Source organism: Canis aureus, chromosome 20 (assembly GCF_053574225.1).
Source record: "Canis aureus isolate CA01 chromosome 20, VMU_Caureus_v.1.0, whole genome shotgun sequence".
Classification (NCBI taxonomy): Eukaryota; Metazoa; Chordata; class Mammalia; order Carnivora; family Canidae; genus Canis; species Canis aureus.
In genome coordinates, this window is record NC_135630.1 from 20,238,225 (window position 1) to 20,253,855 (window position 15,631).

The window sequence follows — 15,631 nt, forward strand, 5'->3', positions numbered from 1 at the left end:
ACAAAGCTATAGTAATCAAAACAGAATGGTAATAGCACAAGAAAGACTCATAGACCAATTGAACAGAATAGAAAACCTGGAAATAAATCTATGCTTTACGCAATCAGTTAATCTATGACAAAGGATACAAAAATATCTAATGGAGTAAAGACTGTCTCTTCAACAAGCAGTGCTAGGAAAACTGGATAACTACATACAAAAGAATGAAACTGGACCACTTTCTTAGACCATACCCAAAAGGAATGAAAGAACTCCAATGGATGAAATGCAAAATGGATAAAAGAACTCAAGAATAGACTCAAAATGAATGAAATAACTAAATGTGGGATTGAAACCATAAAATTGGTAGAAGAGAACATAGGCAGTAATTTATTTGACATAGGCCTTACCAACATTTTTCTAGATATCTCTCCTGAGACAAGGGAAACAAGGCAAAAATAAATGACTGGAACTACATAAAAATAAAAAGCTTTTGCACATCAAAGGAAAGCATCAACAAAATACACAAAGGCAGCTTACAGAATAGAAGAGATATTTCCAAATGATATGTCCAACGAGGACTTAATATTCAAGCATATAAAGAACTTATACAACTTCACACACACACACACACACACACACACCCCATCCGGTTATAAATAGGCACAGGACCTGAATAGAAATTTTCCAAAGAAGACATTGAGATGGCCAACAGAGATATGGAAAGATGCTCAGCATTACTTACCATCAGGGAAACACAGATCAATGTGTTTTATCAACCATAATGAGAGAACACCTTACATCTATCAGATGGCCAGAATAAAAAAAGATAAGAAATAACAAGTGTTGTTGAAAACCTGGAGAAAAGGGAGGGCGGAAGGATGGGGAAAATGAGTGAAAGGTATGAGAGATACAGGCTTCCAGTTATAAAATGAAAAAAAAAATCATGGGAATAAAAGATACAACATAGGGAATGTAGTCAATGGTATTGTAACAGGGTTGCATGGTGACAGATAGTAGCTACACTTGTGGTGAGCATAGCATAATGTATAAAATTTTTAAACACTGTGTGTACACCTGAAACTAATGTAGCAAAATGTAGCACTGTGTGTCAACTTTACTCAAAACAAAAGGAAAAACTAAAAGGATAACCTTTGCACCATTTGGCCACAACCCACTTCTTTAAAGTTATTTAAAGGGATGCCTGAGTGGTCCAGAAGTTGAGCGTCCGTCTTTGGCTCAGGGCATGATTCTGGGGTCCTGGGATCGAGTTCCACATCGGGCTCCCTGCATGGAGCCTGCTTCTCCCTCTGCCTATGTCTCTGCCTCTCTCTCGCTCTCTGTGTCTTTCTCAAATAAATATATAAAATCTTTTAAAAAGTAAAAATAAAGACATTTAAAATTACTCCTTTGCTCCCTGTTTCCAGTAACGATGGGTTGATGTGATTTGTCAAACATGCTATGATTAAACCTACAACATAAACTTAACATATAATGTCCTTTTGCCTGCAATGTATTCTTCCATTGTCTAGGTAATTTCCACTTGTATTTCAAATTGTAGATCAAGTTTTTCAGTCCCTCAGGAAAATGTCTTTTTTTTTTTTTTTGAAAATCAGTCTGAGTATTCCCCACTTTTAATCAGATGTGCTATAATCCATTTCTTTGTCACATATACACATTAAACTAGGGTCCCTATCTTCCTAACTTAAGTAAATTTTGCAATTATTTCTAGCATACATTTTTTATTTGATGTTTATACCCTTCACTTTACAACTGGTAAATAAAATATCCTCTATACATTTCAGTATTATGATTGTTTCATTTATTCAGCCAATTTTGAAATGAACACCTACCACGTACCATAAAAAATCTAGTTTCTGCTTATTAAACTGTAAATAATACAATACCATTCAAAGAACCTACTGACAAGGATTGTCATATATTGAATGAATGTAAAGAAAAGAATACAAAAAAATGAATATACATTAAAATGGCTTTGGAAATGTACATATGAAGAACTGAAAACAACCTAGTATATTAAAAATGGAACTGGTTATAGCTTTGTCCATAGGTTAAACAATGCTGGCAAACAATAAATAATTTAGTTGCTTGTTTAAAAGAATATTTGTTTCTGAAAAACAATATGGAAAACCAAGTATACAGCTTATTTTCAATAATTTAAAATTAATTACACTAATAAATTTTAGCATTATACCTAATTCTCAAGCTTGGAATACATTCACTTCAGAAAGTATCTTAATTTAAAGTACTTCTACTTTCTGTGTGATGTCATTACTTTTACAGTAAAATCTTGTAATATTTACCCTCAGTTAAAAAAAAAAATCTAAGTCTTTCCAATAAATATAATCTAACCATTAAATATCTGATATATAAAATTTTGGCCATAGAATGTTTCTAAAAATTAAAAACTAACTTTTACAATTTGACTATATAAGTGGAGTTTATTGCTTATTCTAGTAATGTGAAAGAACCCACAGGAAAAAACATATATTCTGCTACTCAGAGAAATATTTTCCAAGTGTTAGCTTCATGTGTTCATAAAGTTGCTAATCATTTTTTTCCCTTATTGACAGAAGAGATTTGTCTTTTTCACAGATCAATATAATTTTCTAACTTACTGATCATGATCTTTACATTTTCTATTTTTAACATCAGAAATTTAAATGTTACAATCAACAAGTTGGGGGTGGGGAAATGGGCCATAAGGTTTTGGTGAAGGATGAATATATACTCTTTTAGTATATATTAGAATACTTTTTATTTTTGGAGATATTCTATTCAATGTCTCTGGCTTCATATTCTGACTTAGACTAATAATTTAAAAACATTTGGATAACTATAATTTTAAATGAATGCATGAGGGGCATCTGAGTTATGCACTGCCTTCAGACCAGGGCGTGATCCTGGAGACCCGGGATGGAGTCCCATTCCCATATCAGGCTCCCTGCATGGAGCCTGCTTCTCCCTCTGCCTGTGTCTCTGCCTCTCTCTCTCTGTGTGTCTCTCATGAATAAACAAATAAAATCTTTAAAAAATTAAAAATTAAAGAGTATTGCATGATACTCTATTGTACTGATAAACTCTATTACTTCTATCTTTCTAGTGATGTACAACTGAGAGGTTTTTTATTTTTTTTATTTATTTTATTTTATTTTTTAAATGTTATTTATTTATTCATAGAGACAGAGAGAGAGAAGCAGAGACACAGGCAGAGGGAGAAGCAGGCTCCATGCAGGGAGCCTGACGTGGGACTTGATCCGGTGACCCCAGGATCACACCCTAGACTGCAGGCGGTGCCAAACCGCTGCGCCACCAGGGCTACCCGTGAGAGGTTTTTTAATTTTGATATTCGAAGCATGTAGCTAACATAATACATGTACATTACATATGTAAAATATCTTTCTAAATAGTATATCTTACATGTAAAATATAAAATTTCATATTTATGTATAATTTCTACTGGGATGTTATTTTATTTTTAACTCCAGAAACACATAAATACACTATTCTGAAAAATTAGCATAATATCAAAAAAGTAATAGTACCGAAGCAGTAACATTCCAAAGATAGTCATTAAAAACAAATTGAGGTACATAATTCTGAATGTATTTTTATGCATTTATAAGCATACATATACATAGAAATGCAGAGCTTGTGTACACATTTGACATAAGTGGGTTATACAGCATGTAAGACTTTGTTGCATCATTTTATTGTAGTAAACATACACTGAAAAAATTGCCACATTGGTAAATTTGATGTCCCTCTTCTGTTTTAACTTCTGCCGTGGTATTGTATGATATGAATACACCAAGACTTACTTAAATATTCTATTGACTTAACTTTAGCTGATTTCTTTATTTTAAGTTTTACTCATAAAACTAAACTTATTTTTAATACTTCTTTGTGAAGATGAGTGAATATTTACATAAGAGTGGAAGTAAGAACTAGACTTGCTACTAGAAAGTAATTTAAGCCTCACTAGTTGCAAGAACTCACAAAATTTAGCCTCTCTCATTTTCTAAGCAGCATTATCTGCAATTGCTAAATTATGGAAACAGACTAAGTATCCATCAATTGATGAATGGATAAAGAAGATGTGGTATATGTACAATAGAATATCACTCAGGCATCAAAAAGAATGAAACCTTGCCACTTCCAAAATGAAGGATGTGGATGGAGCTAGAGAATATTATGCTAAGTGAAAAAAATCAGTCAGAGAATGACAAATGCAACATGATTTCTCTTATATGTAGAATTAAGAAACAAAAAATAAAGGTGGGAGAGAGAGAGAGAGGAAAAACATAAAACAGACTGATAACTAGAGAATAAACTGATGGTTACTAGTAAAAATAATATATTGGTGTTACTTATTTGTAATATATTACTTTGTAATAATCACTTGTATTTTTTACCATTTTATGATATTTTCTTTTTGTGGATTAAAATGCATTATTTTTAATTTTACTTTTCTTTTTTTATTTGAGTATAGGTGACACACAACGTTACATTAGTTTCACATGTACAACATAGTGGTACAATAACATACATTATTCTATGTTCACCACAAGTGTAGCTACTATCTGTCACCATACAACACTGTTACAATACCATTGACTATATTTTCTATGATGTACTTTTTATTCTCATCATTTATTCCTTTCATAACTGGGAGCCTTTATCTCCCATTCCTCTTCACACGTTTTCCCCATCCCTCCACCCCATCCCTTCTGGAAACCATTATTTCTTTCTCTGTATTTATAGGTCTGATTGTGCGTTTTGTTTCCTTTTTTATTCACTTATTTTGTTTTATTTTAGGTTGTACGTGAAAGAAGTAATATGGCATTTGTCTTTCTCTATGACATATTTCACTTCACGTAATACCCTCTCATTCCATTCATGTTGTTGCAAATGACAAACATTCCTTTTTATGGTTGAGTAATAGTCCACTACACACACACACAGACACACACACACACACACAAAACCTCCATTCTAATAGTGGCTGTACCAATTTACATTCCTACCAACAATGCACAGTTCCGTTTTCCTCCACATTTTCACCAATGCTTATTATTTCTTGTCTTCTTGATTCTAGCCATTCTGATGGGTATAATGTGATATCTTATTGTGGATTTAATTTGCATTTCTCTGATGATGAGTGATGTTGAGTATCTTTCTATATGTCTGTTGGACATCCCTATGTTTTCTTTGGAAAACTGCTCATGGTATTTTCACTCTGTATATGTATTAATAATAGTATTTTGAGTATTTGAAGATGTTAAAAGGGGAAATATATATCATGAAAGGGAAATTTTATGCTTACACATTCTCATAGAGGATATTAAGCCTGAATATCAGATTTCATCGCAATTGTTAGTCGTCTAAAGATTATTAAGAACCATGAAGTTCAAGTGACTCAATTTGCCAGATCCCTACAGGATGTGACTGAAGACACTTTTCTAGTCAATAAACAATACAAATTATAACCAACTGTATTTACTGATGGACATATTTTATATTATCCAGTAGGTTTGTTTTCAATGTCGACTTAGGAAAACTATTGAGAAACTCCTTTCTCATTTGTAGTACTCATTAATCATTCCTTCTAGAATCCAATCATTCTAAAGAATTTCTTCACTGTCCAGTATTTCCCTGACTACAAGGTTAACTAAAGACTTAAGATAAACGAATTAGTTATTTAGTTGTCTATTTATATTCTGTGATCTTCATTATTTTATAATATTTTAGAACCATTTTTCATATTTAAATATTAAATAAAATATCTTTAACATTTTCATATATTAATTCATAAAGATTTGTTTAGCCCTTTTGCCTCTTTTGTACTAAACTATGCACTATATTTCATATGCCCCAATGTAATCATCTGTTTTGAATTATGGAGAAAATGACTGAAGCTTACCTGGATTTGGAACAGGTCCAAGTATTTGAATTGTGCAATCTTACACATTATTTTTTTTTATAATTTTAGACTCCTTGGATAATAAACAGTTGAAAATAGACATATTATTTCACTATCCCCAGAAATTATAGCTCAGAGTAAATTGAAAGAAGCAAGGACTTTTGCAGTGAGATACTGAGGTATAACATGAAGCATATAGATGAGTAAGTAACTCCTTTATTGAATGCATATCTGGACCAACTTAACTATGATTGTTTTTATAGACGAAAGACACTATGTGATAATAGATAATAAGTTTTTTTTCTAAAACAGAGATTGACAGATACATATGATAAAGCAACAAAAATCAAAATTGTATGTGACAATCATATTTGTATATCAATATTATTTGGTAAATAGAATTCTTTTAGACTATCTCAAGCTCAGCTAACTCTATATAATAAGAGAATGAATAAAATGTCTCTTACACATAACCAATATGAAGAAAGTGTTAAGTAAAATGTGTGTGTAGCGCAGAAACAGTATTCAGCACATATTAAGTTTTCAATTATGCTTGTGTTTCCCTGGGTGTGTTTTTTTCCTCTATTAGAGTACTTAGAGTGGAAATTTGGGCAGAGAGAGGTGCCCTTCTTTAAATCACTCCTATGCTTCTCCTGTATCTGTGAATATCATAGATTCTATTTTAATAAAGATGAAAAAGAAAAAACACAGTTGATCTGAAAACTGAAAGAAGACCCTAGGAAGAATAGAAGAGAAAAATGCCCTAACTAGTTTTCATATGAGATGGAAGCAGGCCCCCATCTGTTGACCAGATTCTGAGCCCTTGGATAGTTTCTGTTTACTGGGGCTGATCCCAGAAACATCAGCCAAAGTGGCTGACTATGAAAGAATAGAGAAGGTGGTGAGGGCTCAGAGGGTAGTCTGTGTGTGTGTGTGTGTGTGTGTGTGTGTGTGTGTGTGTGTTTGGGGTGTGGGGAATGTCTGTTCTTTGAATTCCAGGTCAATGAGAATGTCTGGAAAATAGATTCCATCTGGTTACATGACTACATGAAGAAGGGAAGGCTGTCATTGTGTACAGACTGGTGAATCAGACCTAAACAAAACCCAGAGTTAAGGGAAGCAAACCTAGGAGAGAAATTTCAGCTCCATAGTAAATGCCAACTATTGGGGTAAGCTTCCAACAGGAAGTAAGGGACAGCAAAAAGGGGGAACCTGCCAGAAATGAATTCCAGCTGGATTATTTCAAAGTGACAGATGTGTGAGGCCCTGTGCCACAGCTGGTTTACTTTTCTAGTTATCATTAGGCAGTTGGACACTCTGGGTGAAACCAGTCATTGCATGGACATCTTGAGGTTCAGTTAAGGACCTGGACAAGGTTAGGTAATCCATTCAATTCCAGGCAAAATCAACTTGAATATTTTCAAATTAGCTAATTTTATTCTTTTTTTGAAACAGTTACTAAATTACTACTTTATAGTATGTCTATCTGATGAGCAATATTTTTTCAAAAACTAAAAAAAAAAAAAAAATTTACCCCATAAAAAACTGTTACTTAGCTTCCATCATCAAAATCACAGAAAACAAGATACACTGTTCATCAGTTTCACTGGAGTGAGCACATGAGAGATAAAGACTTCCAGACTAGGATTGAAAAGACTGAGTTTGAGACAATGATTTAACACTTATTATGTGATTGGTCATGACAAAATTAGCTAACTACCCAAGGACTATGATTCTTCATCTGCAAATTATTATCTCTAAACTACTTCCTGCCAAAGATTTTATTATATAACATTGATCTCCATTTTAAAGTACTTTGTTAAAACAGAACTATAGCTGATATACCAGTGTATATATTATTGATCACCTGAATGCTCATTTATTTCCATGGTAGAGACACAAAACAAATAGCAGATTATCTCACTTCCTCAGTAGTAACAGTTAACTGATGTGCTAGACTAGTTCTTATGTCGTCCTTAATATACTCAAATTGTTTTATCTATCATTAAATCTGATGAAGATAGACATTCTTATCTTTAAAATCCATATTAGGACCAGAAATGCATCGTCCGGTAAATTGTCACAGTGTGTCATTTGACAAAGTTCCATTTTCATCTGTGGTAATGTCTATACATACACGCATGTGGAATGTGTGCATATACTGATGTATAAGTTAAATGTTAAGTCATAGGCTGTAGCAGATTGGAGAGGCTGGGCTCAAATCTGGAAACCAGATTTACCAGGCAGGGTGTTAACAGATGCGGTTAAAAGTAGGACAACAAATCCCAATTAGCATTTTTGTGTAGACGAAGGAACTGTGGTCATGCTCAGGAAGAAATTTAAACTTGGGTCTTGGGTCTCAGATCAAATCAAAAAGGAAAGGAAAAATTGTGCAGACATAAAGCCAAACTGAAATGAGCCCAAAAAGTAAGTTGGAATACTCAGGACAGAAACAGGAGCAGAAGAAACAAACAGAATAATGACTGATCAGAGAGAGGGAATTAGTATCTCTGAGTTCATGGCTGAGGGTCAAATTCTGAAATATTTAATTTTCAGTTCTGTGAAACCTTTGTATTGGTAGGTATGACCCTACTTCCCAGAATATGACAGGGCTCTTGTATTTATAACAGAACACTATAGCTTAAAAGGAAAGTATTATTTTCATGGAGAAATCTTTGAATGTCTTCAAATGTATGTGCATGTATCTGTACGTTTCTGTGAATACCTTCAATTCATCTTATGACATGGTGTAAAATAATAGATAATTGATATCATAAAAATGGCCAGGAACCATTGGATTTTTTATTTGATCACACACTAAGAACTTCCTTTTCTTTGTGTATGATGCCTGCTGAGATCCTCATACTGATGATACAAATTAAGAAATGTTGCTGTCACTGTCCAAAAGAAGAAACAGAGTTTTGAGAAAGATAGGCAAATTTCCCCAAGTTCACATAATTCAGGAAGCCAGAGAGTCAGGATTCGGATTCCAGTCTGACTCCAGAGTCCTTTGTTCCTAATCTCAACACTAATCTCTACGTTAGACTGGGCTAATATTATTTTACCCAAATGCTTCAAAAAATTGTGTTAAATCATGTAATACAGCTGCTAACAAACTACCACTTAAAGTGATTTGAATTTTGCTTTGCTTGTATTCTGGTAAAGGGAAAATAGGCAGCAAAAGGAAGAAAAACCAAGAACTCAATGAAAGAGCACAAAAGAGGATAGGGTCCTACCAATGCCTGGAGAGTATGATAAAATATGCTGAAGCAAGAGGGATGCAGAGAAGAGGACACATTCCCTTTTTCACCAGATTTCACCAGATTTCCTCTTTTCCCTCACTCCTGCTCTCCACTCAGAAACCCTAATTTATGATTTCTTATATAATAAATTCAGCATTTGTATAGTTAAATTTTGAAAGGAAACAAAATTCTACGTGACAGATGAGACCTTAGGACTCAGATTCAGTTCTACTATGCCTGAATTAAATTGAGTTGCTTTGCACATAGAACAGCATGGCCCAAAAAAAAAAAAAAAAAAAAAAAAAAGAACAGCATGGCCCGCTCCGCCCTTTCTAATTTTAGGGAAATGTATGATATATGTTGGTCTAGAAGCCAAGCAAAACTTTATCTTTATGACATCTTCTTAAAATTATATAATTTATATACACTTTTCTCTCTATCACTCTTGTAACCTAACAGTCGGTTTTACTGACAGTAAATGTTTTCAAATTCATAAAATGGGACTTCAAGTTGCAAAGGGAGATTATAATGAAACTAGGAAAATCAGGCAAAAAGTTAGTTTATGAATCTCTTCCCTTCATCTACACTCAGTCCTGTTAAATACTAGAGATATAACTAAAAGTCATTGGTGAGAACCTTAGGTTTACATTTGAATTACACACATGTGGCAATTTCACATGTTGAACTACATAATCTGCACATTCTGAGGAACACAGAAAGCCTTTACATATATTGTGGACTAAGCTAAAAAGAGTTAACTAAAGTAATGCCTGATTTGACCTCCCTTGTTCTTCCTTTAATTCATTCAGTTAAATGTGCCAGGTAAGAATGTCTCTAGTTGGCCCAATACTCAAGGTCGCCACCATGACTAATGGTCATTGTCTGGATAAGATTATTGTTATTTTAAAAGGAATGTTAGTGTTTCTGAGTAAATAGAGAGACATATTATTAAATTGTATAATTTAAAAGTTATATTAATTCCAAAGATGCATAATAAACCACCAATTTTTAAATTCACTCCAAATTCACTAGATTGTAGGTTTACTGAACACAAGAATCATAGCAACCAGTTCCTCAGTGCTTTCCGAGACAAGTATGCTATAAATGCTTTTGAAAATAAATGTTTTTATAGCTTTTATTTCTATTTATTTCTCTCTAATGAAAGTAAGCTTTAAAGTAAGCTTTCATGCATCTGCAATCAGGTCAATTGATAATAAAGTAATTAGACTATTTGTTGCAGTAATGCAAAATTGTTCATGTGAAAAGTGAAGGTTTTCTTGTTTTATGAGGCATTTAAAAAAGTCAGGACATCACTTTGGTAAATTATGTCTCTGTGAGAGGTTTGTCTTTAAGTTTTTTATTTTCCCTTTCCTTTCTGTTGTTGGTATAACTTCTAATCTTTCAAATACATTTACAGAGAGTCTACCGTCTGCAAAACACTGTGCTAATTCTGAGACTGAAATGGACATAATGTACATACAGCTAAGAACAAATCTAAAACAAGAAGTGTCAGGTTTGGCAGCAGCTCCTAAAGCTTAGGCAGTCTACTCCTGCCCCAAGTGAACCAACTGAAACATTCTTTTGAGATTAGAACTAAGTAAGAATGCATATAAGAACTATCTAATTTTAATCTGTTAAAAATTAATCTTATTTAAAATTTACAAAAATATTCTATAGATAGGAATCTATATTCAAGGTTATATTATAATTAAATGTATTAAAAATAATATTTTCCCTCACCAGGTAAAACGGTGTTATGAAAAATGTCATATGAAGATATGAAAAAGAACACTGGAAGATGTTTTGGACTTGATTATTCTCCTTAACTATTTGTTGGCTTTAAAATATATTTAAGAAGATCTGGAAAGAGAGTTAAGATTAAACAAAACCAAATGTGGATGAGAATAGAATTATGAGACCCTGGTACTACAAAAGACTTTGAATAGCCTTCACAACCTTAATTATTATTTTAAAATGACCCTAGAGATAATGATCTTAACATAAGTGCATCAATACCAATACTCATTTCTACTTAAAAGCATAATAAATGATATAAAAGACCTTCTCAAAGAAGACTTTTCTGGAATAAATGAAAGAGCTCTCTATTCATAGATAGTATGAGTAATTCCTGAGAAGGAATAAGAGACTGAGAGAGACACACAGAGGCAGAGAGATAGTATGATCTGCAGGTCAATAAAACCCAGATAAGACAACACAATTACAAATAGTGAAGACTATGGTGCAGGTTGGAAGAGGTAGGAGTGATTCTTGGGAGCTCTAATTTTGCCATGAGAAGACACAAGAAGGGGACCCTAGGGCACTCTTCAAATGAGTTTAGGAGTGGTACTTGGACCAACTAGGGCTCTCTGCCATCCTTCTGCCCCTATCTCTGGAAAACTGGCTAAACAGGCTGCTAGGCTAAAACCGAAAGTTCACATTCAAAGGTGGATGCTAGAGAAGAAAAGCAGTGTCCTACGAAGCTACTGAGACCAGATGCAGTGGAACACTTTGGAAGCACTGTGCAAGAAATCTTTTCTTTCCTCAGTAGGTATCAGAAGGTCCAATAATCCACATGACAAAATGATGAATGGGATTTGTGGACAAAAATGTGTCACAAAACATTTGAGGAAACCATTGCCTTTAAAGAGAGTCAGAAAGTCCCCCAAATAGAACAAGTGACACACAAAGTTACAATCAGTATCTTGTAAAGTAGGCAGTCAGACCCCTTTCTGGGAAAGACTAGGAGATTGGCATTTTGCCTATTCCCTCTTCAATTGCAATGATTTAGTATCTAACTCCAAGAACAGTTTTTGTGTTTTTCTCTTTCATGTCCATTATGTAACTATCATTATACTCTTCTCCCTTTTTAAGTGAATCTCTGCTAATGCATAAAACATACACATGCAATTAACTGTTAATATGTTTATTTACTCTACTCAAAAGGTGTTTAAGCACAAGGAAAGCTGATTCCTTCAGGAATACTCACTTATAATCACATTTTGTACACAAAATTGTCAATTCTCTTATACTTCTTTTTTTTGATAATAAATTTATTTGTTTTGGTGTTCAATTTGCCAACATACAGAATAACACCCAGTGCTCATCCCATCAAATGCCCACCTCAGTGCCCACCACGCAGTCACCCCCACCCCCCACCCTCCTCCCCTTCCACCACCCCTAGTTCGTTTCCCAGAGTTAAATTCTCCTATACTTCTAAGACATTATCTTTGTTAAAACAAAACAAAACGAAATGAAATGAAATGAAATAAATACTACAAGGATTTGTATTCTTCCATTACAAGAAGGCAAAGAATCTCCAGTAAGAATTATGAAATAGGCAAATCCTGTTATTAACATTATTTCAGAGATCCTTTATGTTACTCCTTTATTTCTATTCTATGTAAGCTCTAAATGCTCTTTCTACCTTTTTATGAAATGACTCATTACCAATGCACTCTGTGCTCAACTCTTTCAAAGGCGAGACTTTTAACAAATAAGTTACATTTGAATATAAATATCTTAATATCCAAAGATGGCTTTTAGAGATAAAAGTTAAAGAAAAAGACTACAACTTAAACATTGAAGTTTCATTTAGAAGGAGATAGGTCTAAAGGCCTCTGAAAGGTATGAAGCCCTCAAAATTCATCATTAACTTGTTAATATATGATGCTTTAAGTATATTAAGATTCACTGTGAAAACCTGATGCTTTCTTTTATGTTAAAAAAAAAAAGTTGGAACTCTAGCTGCTAATCTTCAAAACTTGCTATCCCTTTAAAGGTCAATTAAATGTCATTTTAATGAGATGTGATAATAAGAATGTTTCTATATCTAGCCACTACATTGACAGACTGAATGATTTTGATGACCTTTTCTAATGAAGCTGGTTGATAAATAGGCATGATCGATCATGTAGTCAAATCAATCTATACTGATGACTGTGACAGCTGCAGTGATTTGAATAAAGAACTATGGAAACATCTATGCTTACTATCTCAAAGATCCCACTTTATAACTTGTCATTCTCAAGAGGTAAATAACACAGGCTGTTTCTTCCATATTTTTATTAAAGACAGGAGTCCAAGTAGGAAATTAAATTTAGATTCTTTAAGTGATGAATTGTGTAAACATTTATTACATTTTCATCTAAGTAAGACAGCTAAGCTGACCTATTTTTACAGGGATCATATAAAAGAACATAAGGCAATAATCGTGCATGGATCCAAAGGCTCCATCTGTCTTCATGATCTCTTTTTCCATTGGCTTCATGTGGAACTCACTGGTTGCTAGGGTCGGTAGTGCATATTGAAACTTGATTAAAGTTTTAGATGAAATAGCAAGACCTTTTTATTCTTCACGAACTTGATCCATTTAAGACTTCACAAGCTCTTCCACAGATGATTAATGCTGCTCGCTCTGCCTGGATGGCAGTGTGCTTCCACAGCTCCTCTTTCTACTGTAACAGACAGACTTAGATTTAAATGTATTTCCTAGTTATGTGACCTTGGGCTACTGACCCCATTTCACTGAGCTATATTGTTTTCTGTCTATACAATGATGGTAGTATTTACCCTCACAGTGCTTTTGTGAGGGTAAAAGAAAAAATGAATATAAAGCACAAACAGTTCTGGCACATAGTGGGAACTCAACGAATGCCAATCTGTGACCTCTCCACCACAATATTGCAAAAGTGAATATTGAGGCTAGCCATTAATTTTTTTTAGAAGCAGTTTGATTCACATTGTGATTGATTTATGGAACACAAACATTATTATCTTTAGCTTAATAGAAAAGTCCTGACTTATGTACCTATATTTCATTTGGCCTAGTCCACTTTTCACTGGAAACATAACATTTATGAAGAATTATCCTAGGAAGAAAGAAATTGGTATTAAAGAACTGAAGTGCTTGTTATATTTTATTTATTTATTTATTTATTTATTTATTTATTTATTTATTTATTTCCTATTACTTTATTTCTTTAAAGAACTTTTTTTTTAATTTTATAGATTTATACTTAAATAGATTTATGTATTTTAAATATTTTATTTATTTATTTGAGAGAGAGAGACAGGGATAGTGAGAGCACAAGCGGGAGGACAAAGAGAAGCAGGCACCCCACTGAGCAGGGAGCTGGATGCAGGGCTTGCTCTCAGGACCCTAGGATCATTGACTGAGCCACCCAGGCTCCCCTAGAGAACAATTTTGATCACTCAGTATCTGGCTGTATTTACAATAGGTTTCCAGGAGAGAGGATACAGCAATCAATACATGAATGTATTTATTTCCCTAAACTCAAATTCTGAAATTTATTGTTACTTTAAATGTCCTCAATATCCTTTCCATAGCACTGTTCCAAGCCAACCCCATTATCTTTTGATCTAGGTTATTGAATATACAAACCTAATTGGTCTAACTCATTCCCATTTTGCTTTAATCTATCTTCAGCAATGTCTGAGAGCTATATCCCTAAGTGTTATTGGATCATGGCATTTCTTTCTTTAAATGATCAAGGGAATATGCTTCCACAGTACCTCTCACTTCATTCTGTGGTGCCATTTTGCTGTATTTTAATGAAAGACCATTTCCTTGTGAAAAAAAAAGAATATCCCAAATACTCAGCTAAATATTTTAATATTTTATTTTATTTTATTTTATTTATCTTTCTTTAAAGATTTTATTTATTTATTCATGAGAGACACGGAGAGAGAGAGAGGCAGAGACACAGGCAAAGGGAGAAGCAGGCTCCATGCAAGGAGCCCGACATGGGACTTGATCCCAGGTCCCTAGGATCACACCCTGGGCTGAAGGCGGCGCTAAACTGTTGAGCCACCGGGGCTGCCCTCAGCTAACTATTTTAAATGCCATTCCCATCCAGGCATTTAATCTTGTCTAAATGTACCAGTCTCCAAATACCCCTACTTCATATCCTGAGCTAGTAATCTATCTTGAATTCTTAGGAAAAAAATTAAATACCTAAGTCAGAACAAGTACACTTGTATAAATATGACCAGACTTTCTCTGGTTGATGAACATCCTATCTGTACATCATTTTATTGCTTGTGTTACTTAGTCTGGAAATTCTGTTCGTTTTCTCTTCCTATAAGAGCTCATTAATCCCCGAATAAGCAGCTCTAATGCCACTGACCCACATAATTTCTGTGTTTGCCTTCCTGGTAAGCAGTAATTCCTGTAGCATGTCCTTGTATTACCAAACTAACAAGTATTTCATTCTGTTTTGCAAGTATCACTAGATATTTTCTTGTCTGTTTCTCACTAAAAGATTTTCTTTTCAGCACTAGTACAATACCTTAGATGTCCCCTTATTTTTGTACTGGTTTTTCCTGTGTTATGAATATATTCAAATAATACCATTGGAAAATAGATGTCTCTGATGTAAAAAAGACAATAGTGATTTACTCTAATTTGAGGATCTACATCCAAGTAGCTTATTTTGTCTGTGGCCAT

The 15,631-nt window shown here is 33.7% G+C and overlaps 1 protein-coding gene and 1 long non-coding RNA gene across 9 annotated transcripts in view; one reads left to right on the forward strand and one right to left on the reverse strand.

The window, feature by feature from the left end:
* The window catches only part of LOC144291523 (uncharacterized), a 777,143-nt gene that overhangs the window by 636,168 nt on the left and 125,344 nt on the right, over positions 1-15,631 (forward strand). For 2 of the 4 annotated variants that reach the window (XR_013358832.1, XR_013358842.1), the window contains one exon: positions 10,909-14,067. The exons of the other annotated variants lie outside the window; for them this stretch is intronic. This is a non-coding gene — a long non-coding RNA (uncharacterized LOC144291523). Of the gene's footprint in view, positions 1-10,908; positions 14,068-15,631 lie in introns of those variants that run through there. 4 annotated transcript variants of the gene reach the window in all.
* The window catches only part of LOC144291522 (uncharacterized), a 96,650-nt gene that overhangs the window by 33,237 nt on the left and 47,782 nt on the right, over positions 1-15,631 (reverse strand). Inside the window, exon 3 of one of the 5 annotated variants that reach the window (XR_013358828.1) lies at positions 13,147-13,619. The exons of 2 other annotated variants lie outside the window; for them this stretch is intronic. The gene's annotated coding sequence lies outside the window, so the exon portion shown is untranslated. Of the gene's footprint in view, positions 1-13,146; positions 13,620-15,631 lie in introns of those variants that run through there. 2 more of the 5 variants (XR_013358825.1, XR_013358824.1) reach the window with 2 other exon arrangements.